Source organism: Heterodontus francisci, chromosome 16 (genome assembly GCF_036365525.1).
Source record: "Heterodontus francisci isolate sHetFra1 chromosome 16, sHetFra1.hap1, whole genome shotgun sequence".
Lineage (NCBI taxonomy): Eukaryota > Metazoa > Chordata > Chondrichthyes > Heterodontiformes > Heterodontidae > Heterodontus > Heterodontus francisci.
This window is the reverse complement of record NC_090386.1, coordinates 53,020,377-53,028,783: the sequence shown is the minus strand read 5'-3', so window position 1 is coordinate 53,028,783 and position 8,407 is coordinate 53,020,377.

Below are 8,407 nucleotides of genomic sequence, written 5' to 3'. Positions count from 1 at the left end.
CAGGCTATTCCTGTAGCTGGAGTTGTGGGGAATCATGAGTAAGCCTGATCCTGTGACTTCCCAGAAGCAGTGTCCAGCCCGACCCGACTCGAGCCCGAATGCTGGACTCAGAATTTCGACCCAACCCGACCTGAACCCGACACATGTAGTGGGGTCTGGTCAGGTTCAGGTCGGGTAGCCAGGCTTTACTTTCCACTGCCTTATTCAGTTTTGTGCGGTCAACACAAACTCGAATGGACCCATTAGGTTTCTTCATTGGAAACATAACTGAGCACGATCTTGTAGGTTTAGTTACAGGTGAAATGACTCCTTGTTTTGTCATTAATTCGATTTCATTTTTAACTTTCTCTAGGAGTGTATATGGAACTTTCCTAGGAGTGAACAAACACACTGGCTCTGCTTCCTTTCTCAGAGTGATGTGGTATGCCATTTTTAACTTCCCCAATCCTCTGAATAATTTAGGAAATTCAGCTCTAAAATTTCTAGGCCACCCTACATTTGAGCTCTTCTATTCCACATATTTGTTGTAGGTCTATGCAAGCCTTTCTGCTTCGGAGTGAACAACTTTGATTTTTAATTACATATATGATCTCAGGAATTTACTTTTCCTAGTAACTCAATATTGTTTTTAACTCTTCTATTACCTTCAACTCGATGCCTCCAAGCCCATTTAATTTTTTTGCCTGTTGCTTTGAGACTTCTTTTTCAGCCACTGTTCTGTGTCTGATAGTACTGAAACGCCTGTGTTCAATTTAAAAATAGTCTAGTTGCTTTCGATAAGAATTTCTGCCATCCAGAAACTCTCACTTGTTCCTTTGATTTCGCCTAAAAAAGCTATTTCCACACTTTGTGCACCATGAACTTCATTAACTTTTTTGTTCTCTCAGGATTTTCCTTTAATTATATGCAGCGCTGGTTTTTTACTTTGACACATTGACTGAAAGTGTCCCCTCTTTTAGGATGAAAAACACTCTGCTTCTCTGGCTGGGCAGGTTTCCTGCTTGTGTCTCTCTCGGCCACAATTACTGTAATTGGTTGCTGCTTTCACTAGATGCTCTTCCCACCTTTCTTGTCTTTAAACCTTTTTCTCTTTCATTTTCTTAACGAATTCAGTGGAGTCTGTGACTCCTGAGATTGGACTCTCCCTGTCCCCTCGAACAACGAATCGGTTAAACTTTCTAACCTCTGCTTGCCTGTTCAACTGAATCACTTTCATTAACGTGATTTCATCCCTCGACTGTAGATGATTTGAAATGGCATTGTCTAATACACCAACTACAACACTGTCTCTAATCAGCTCTTCCCATAAACTTCCATATTCACAATCTTTAAAGGATCTGATCACATAAAACTTCAATGCTATGATGACCTTTGTAGCAACAGGCATGCTGTTTCTGTACTGGGATCTTGTCTGCAGGTTGGGCTACAGTAGACGATACAACTCAAATGCCCTCCATGAAGTGTAGATGATGGCATGGTTTAGTAGGTAAACCTGGGTCTAATTACTTGTTTCCTGGACCACTTTGAATTAGATACTAGAAGCTCAAGGTGCAAGCAGACCTGCCTTTCTTCACTCCACTTGAACGCCCCTTCCTCCTCCAAATCCAAATCAACCAGAGAACCCTGATTGATTCTTTCCGGGCTGTTCCAAGGATGCTAATCTCAGATTTCACCCATCATAGCCTGAACTGAAATAAATGAACTCAGCATAGATCAAAAATAAATATTTTAAAATCATATTTTCTAATCTCATTTTAATCAATTATGCCATTGGCATCAAATTAATTGAAGTTACAGTGTTGTCACATAGAATGTGAAATTCACTAACACATGGAATGGCTGAGCCAAATAGCTTAGATGCATTTAAGGGAAATTAGATAATTACATGTGAGAGAAAGAAATAGAAAGGATATGTTGATAGTGTGAGATGAAGTAAGTTGCAGGGAGGCTCATGTGGAGCATTAACACCAACATAGACCTGTTGGGCTAAATGGCCTGTCTCTGTGCTGTAAAATTTAATGTAATTCTATGCAATAACCAACACAATTTTTTAGCTTCCACTGAAGCTTTCTTGGACCAGCAGCACAATCTCCTCAATGTCTTTGCCACAAAATGCAACATGCTTTGGTCCCAGTGCTTGAAGCTACAGGCCCAATTTCACAATGAATTCTGGTACAACTGCTGAGCTGATCCTGGTGTCAAGTGTGGTAAAAGTTATCCTGTAACCTGGACTGATGTTTCAGTACTGATGGAGTGCTGCATTGTTAGAGATGTATTTTATTAGATATGATCTTAAACTGAAGTTCCGGCTGACTGTTCTATTGGTTCAGTTGGGTGCTAAAGATCCCATAGCATTATCTAAAGAAGACCAGGGCATTTTTTCAAATATCGCTCCCTGAGTGCCACCAAAAGGACAGATTAACTTGTCATTCATTTCATCGCTGTTTGCAAAATGGCTTTTGGGGTTGCCTATCAATCAACAGTCATTGAGACATTTTTGAGATAAAACTTTCCAAAGATTATGGGGCTAAATTCCACATCTATAGAGATGAAAAAGTAACTATGTGGAAGGGGCATGGGCTGAATGTGGGTGCGATGTCGTTATGCTGATTCCCTACATCCGAAGGTTTGGCAGTGGTGAGAATGGCCACATACACCTGTCCATAAATAGGTGGACAAGAAACCATGCAAATGAGGATAGTACATCATACAACATTGTCAAGAAAACCCCATATGCCAAATGAGAAATATTAATTTCATTGGTTGGAAACTTACATTATACTTTGAATGGAAAAAACTTTTTAAAAACTAGCAGCCAAGATGGCTATGGCAATTTGCATCTGAAATACCAGGAGATTGAACTGGAAACAAAAGTCTAACAAGAAGCCCAGCCAGAACAATGCTTTAGCTAACTGAGTAGATTATGCAGATCATGCTTGTTAGCGGGACAGTCAAAGCTATCTTGAGGCATTCATAAGTGGAGAAGTCTCTCCAGGGGGTAAACACTGACAACCCCACTGAAGAGAGGTTTTGGGTTTTAGACTTTGGACCTCATTAAAAACAAAGGGGATTGAAAGAACCATGTGACCATCTGTCCATCTCTGAAAAAACTCGGAGTTTTGTTATACACACAAGAGACAAGCAGTAACTGAGTGTGCAGCAGAAGAGAAGGCTGTGTGCTTCCCTTTCTCTGTCTCTCTGTCTCTCTCTCCCCAGAAAACATCAAGTTTGAAAACCGTCTGCAACTGTGGACCCTCCAAGCCTACAGACTGCTACAGCCAGAGACCAGGGGAAGAGAACCACCTACCAGTCTGCCTTCAAGAAAACCCTGAGCAAAGCAGGCCACCACAAAGTACACTTTGACTAGCGAGGACGTCAAGAATACAGCTTCAGCCGGAGGACTACCAGATCATCCACTTCACAGACTGTGCATTTAAGTTCAATTTATTCTGCACTTTAATCCAACCACCAAATCTATTTTTCCCTCTGTAATCTATTTGTGTGTGAGTGATTCTCGTGTGAATGTGTGCGTGAATGTGTAGCTTTTTTTATTATTTTAAATCAGGGTTAGATTGTTACGTGTAATAAATGTACCTCTTTCTTGTTTAAACTCAAGAAACCCTATCTGATTGGTTCTTTCATGATCACAGAAAAGGTAAAAGGTAAAATGCTCACAGAGGTAGTAAACACAATCATTGTTTAAAAGGAATAAACCCTGTTGCAGTCAAATAGGAGGACGAGCCAAGAGTGGCAACTGTGAATTGGCTGTAACAAAGTATTTCCTGCCATTTGCGCCCTCTTGATGCTGAACACATAACCTATACATCTCCAACATCCAGCATTGGGGAGGGAGTAAATTAAAATTTAAAGACCAGTTTCCCAAAAGCAATTAAACATATATAATTCAATTTATTTCAAGAAGGTGCCTTCTGATTAAAATGGCTTCATTTTAAAATGTTTGAATTCAGCTCCTTCTGCTCTTGAGGCCTGTTTACACTGCAGCAATGAATTTCCACCATCCTCACCTGATGTATGTGCCCAATTGGTGCCTTCCAGCAGTATTCAAAATGGCTTGGGTATTTGGGATGTGGTCAGATCACATCCATTGTAAAGGCAGAGGTTCTAAGTCAGCCTCAGATCTGTCCCCTTCAAACTCTCTATCAGAATATCTGGGGCCACTATATCAAAATTTCATTCAAATACATTTATTGTGAAAAACCTTCATCTGCCATAAGTTTATTCCAAATTATGTGCTACCTGAATATTTTGTGAACAAAAATGTCAGAATTTCACATTGGCAAAATGCCTTTAAGACCATGAGCTGAATTTTCAGGTACCACCGGAGGCAGGTGAGGGATGAAAATGCCGGCATGGCTGGAGTGCTGGCTTCCCGCCACCGTTTCCAGTGCCAGCAAGTTTTACCAGGGTGGGGCAGGGCAGCCCCAAGATCTCGCCCAATCCATTGGCAGCGCTAATTAAGACTGATAAAGAGTTCATTGAGAGCTCGTTAAGGGGCATTTTACAATTTTGACGGGGGCGCATAGGCTGCACGCGCTGTCTGGGGCAGACCAGGTGACTGGAGGCGGACACACAGTCGGGTGCCAGTCAAGGCTGCCCAGGGAATTAAGTGAGCTGCATATGAAAGGGTGAACAGTGAAGAGTGGGCCTTGGCCATTGTCACACAGGTTCCATCAGGTCAGCGCAGATTGCGAGGTGAGTGGACAGTGAGTGCTTGGGCAGTGCAGGGGATCGTCACTCTCCTGGCATCGCAGTACCATAAGAGGAGGGGGAAAGGCTGCCAAACATAACTGGGGGGGGCTGCTTGAGCACAACGAAGGAAGCAGCTGGCAACTGGGGCACAAATCTCTGATTTTGCGTCCAGTGGCGATGAGGAGCAACACCCTCCGCAGGAAGGGCAGTGATGTGGGCACTAGGAGGACAGAGGAAAAAGAAAAGGGGCAGGAAGGACACAGAGGCCATACCCTCAGCATAGGATCTACCGCCGAACACAGAGCTACTTTGAGAAGACCAAGAACCAGTGCCGATGAAGACTGCGACCCTCCAGGCAGATGGTCACAGAGATCTGTGCCCTCAACGCCGAAGACCTCACATTTCGCAGCACTGATACCATGCCCTGCCAGTAGCCATCAAAGTTACTGTGGCCTTGAACTTCTTTGCTTCTTGCACCATCCAAGGATCAGCTGTGGATCTTGGTGGCATCTCACAAAAGGCTCACACCACTGCATCTCACAGGTCACTGACGTCCTGTTTCTGAGAGCTGGAAAATACATTCAATTCTAGACAGACGCAACCTCGTAGGCACATAAGGCAGTGAGTTTGGCCTCCATTGCTTGATTCCCCCAGGTGCAGGGCATCACTAATTGTACCCTTGTGGCCATCAAGGTAGCCAGTGACCAGCCAATCAGATTCAGCAACTGGAAGAGCTTTCACTTCCTCAACGTTCCATTGGTCTGCATCCACAACAAAGAACTTCCTGCATATGTGTACTCGCTTTTTCGGCAGCTGCCATGACTCCTTCATCCTCCACCAGTCCAGGCTGCTGCAGCTCTTCACCCCACCCTCAAACTCTGTGGATGGATTCTAGGGGATGAGGGAAGAGGGTGTGGCCCTGGAGGGACACAGCTCAATGGAGGAAGAGGAGAAGATGGAGGGGAAACAGGAGGATGAAGAGGAGGCGGAAGATGCAGAATACATCTGCAGGGCCTCAGGAGTCACAGGAGGCCATTGCATCGTGCTGAGAGAGGTGGCAGGGCCCGGCGTGGGGCTCAAGGGTATTGTCAGGGTGCCGCTAATGTCAGGAAACATCTGATCCAGGCACAGATCAAATCAGCCCCTCTAACCCATGAGGAACGACATGGTATGGAACTCACTCTGAGCTGACTGTGTTAGCACTTCCACTGAAGGTGCAGCCTGGAACATGTAAACTCTTATTGCCAATGGAGGATGCACATCTGCTCAGAGGTTTCATCTTCACCTAGATGGACCCTTGCTCACCTTCACCATTTCTTACCTCTTCTCCCGCCAATAATAAAAGGAGGCTCACACATCTGTGTCAATATTTACATGGTGCTCATAAAGGAAAACATTGCACAGTTACAGGTAGAAGACACCCCAGTGACCCACTCAGCACGATGCGATGGCCTCCGTGCTTGGCCACTTCTACACAGTGCTCCCCTTATGGCTTCGGATGAGGTGGAGGCAGCCGGCTCGCTTGTCTCACTTGGTCATCCTCCTCAAAGAGGTGCCTATGGGGTCATCTCCAGAGGCTGCTGCACCTGAATCATCGCAGGGGCAGCCTCCGTCACTGGGTTCTGCTGCTCAGATGCTCCCAATAGACTGATGATGATGATGACACCCCATGAGGGGAGGCACCCTTAACCCCTCGGTGCTGCCTCAGCCCTTGGTGAGCTGATGACTGGAGGGGGGCAGCAGCTGGAGTGCAACTGGCATCCCCTCCAGAAATCTCTGCTCCATCAGCGCCACTGAACGGTCGAGACGAGATAGTGTGGAATGCATCCTGTGTACGCCAGTGCACAGCTCCTATGTGCACTGCCACATATGGCTCTCTCTGAGGTTGGCCACTCTCTCAAAGGAGGAGCCCATATATTCAGAGCCCTGAGCTATAGTAGCGCACATGAGCTGGATGGGCTCCTCCATTCTTGGACCATGACACCACACTGCTTCATGGAACTCTGACATGTCAGAGTACATATGTTGCTGCTTTCCTGTGACTCCTGAGGCCCTGCATCTGTGCCCAGCTGAGCAGGGTTGTGTATGTCCTCCCTCCTCCAAGGGGTATTTCCCTGCCTTTACCTCTGTCACCTCCTCCTGCACACTAGTGCTGTGCACACTAGCCAGTGCCCCCTATCTAACCACGCATGAGGACCCACCAAGGTGACTGTATCTGTGCTGCTGGAGGGGGTGCTTGTAAGGTCTGATGGTATTTGGTCTGAGCTCTGCTGTTGAAGCTCTTGGCCCTTGGATGGTGAGGGAGTTGATTTCAATGCCTCCCCATCTGCATCTGTGCGAGATACAAGAGATCATGAGAATTAGCCATAGAGCGGAAGCCTCTGAAGTGCTGAGGATTTCCAATTGAACTTGGTCTTCGGTATGCCGTCGGACCGAGTGGAGTGAAATGCACTCCCTTAATGACCTCATTGCACTCTCTAATCATCGTCTCCACCACGGATGCCTATCTCGCCTTGCTCCACTTCCTCGTGGTCTGCAATGCCCATGGCTCCCTCCTCCATGGTTGTGATAACGTGCAGGTATGGAACCCCTCCTACCTTCTATGCCCTCTCGCGGGCAATATGAGCCCATTTCTCCTGTAAGGACAAAAGAGAGCATAATAAGGCACTGCTGGCCTCTATGGCCAATGCCAGCTGCCCCTATTCATTATAAACTGCATGTTTCAGTGCTGGCAGATCCTCAGCAGCACTATGGCTCTGAGCCATTCTGAGGGATCAGTAAGTGCCCTGAGCACACGCTTGTCCCATTTTCAGAAGCAGCATGTAGCCTCAGGCACCTCAGCTGGTTTGTCTGCTGGAGGGTGAATACCCGGAGGCCTGTCCTGAGGATTAGGGGTTACATTTACCTTGCGAGAGCATATCAAGTCATTTAACCTCTTCCTACACTACATCCAATTTCTGCATACCACACTCCTTCTGCTGACTGTGTCAGCTATCTCCATCCAGGCCTGCTTAATTTGAGTGAGCAGACCTCCCTCCTCTCCCTTATGGCTTCAAGGAAGACCTCTAGGTCCGCATTAGCAAACTGAGGGATTGCCCTGCCCTGGGTTCCAGGCTTCTGGCTCTCCTGAGACTGTCTATGATTCTAAGATGTTCAATACTGAAGGTAAAGCACTAAAAGGGAAGCCACAGTAATGGCTGCATGGTCTGTTTAAATTGGGCCTGCACTTGATCAGTCTTGCCTCTGTTGCTGCCCCTGCGGCTGCTAGCTAGTCGCCAAACCCATCTCTAGGCTAATTAAGGGGGCGCCCCTGTGAAAATCGGGCCCAATGACTGTTTCCTGGCCAGCTGTGGGTTTGGGACCCTGAAACAGTCCCGACTTCCGTTTCCTGCCCTGGAAGGAAAATCCTTCCCCATATTCTGAAAAGAAGCATCTGTCGTATACAGTGAATAAAAGGTAAATATTACTGTGAAAGTTCTATGTTTAACCATTTCATAAACTCATGAAAAGGAATCAGCTCAGGTCACTGCAGTATTTACAGAAAGAGAAACAGAAATTCAACATGAAGACAACTTTCTCATTGTAATTCTGGTTGATGAATTGTCAGGAAGGAAGTACTGCAATCTTAAACCCAACCCTGTCTGCTATTAGTAAAAACGTTGAATTGGACTTTTCAGGGGATTTCCCCTCATCTGAA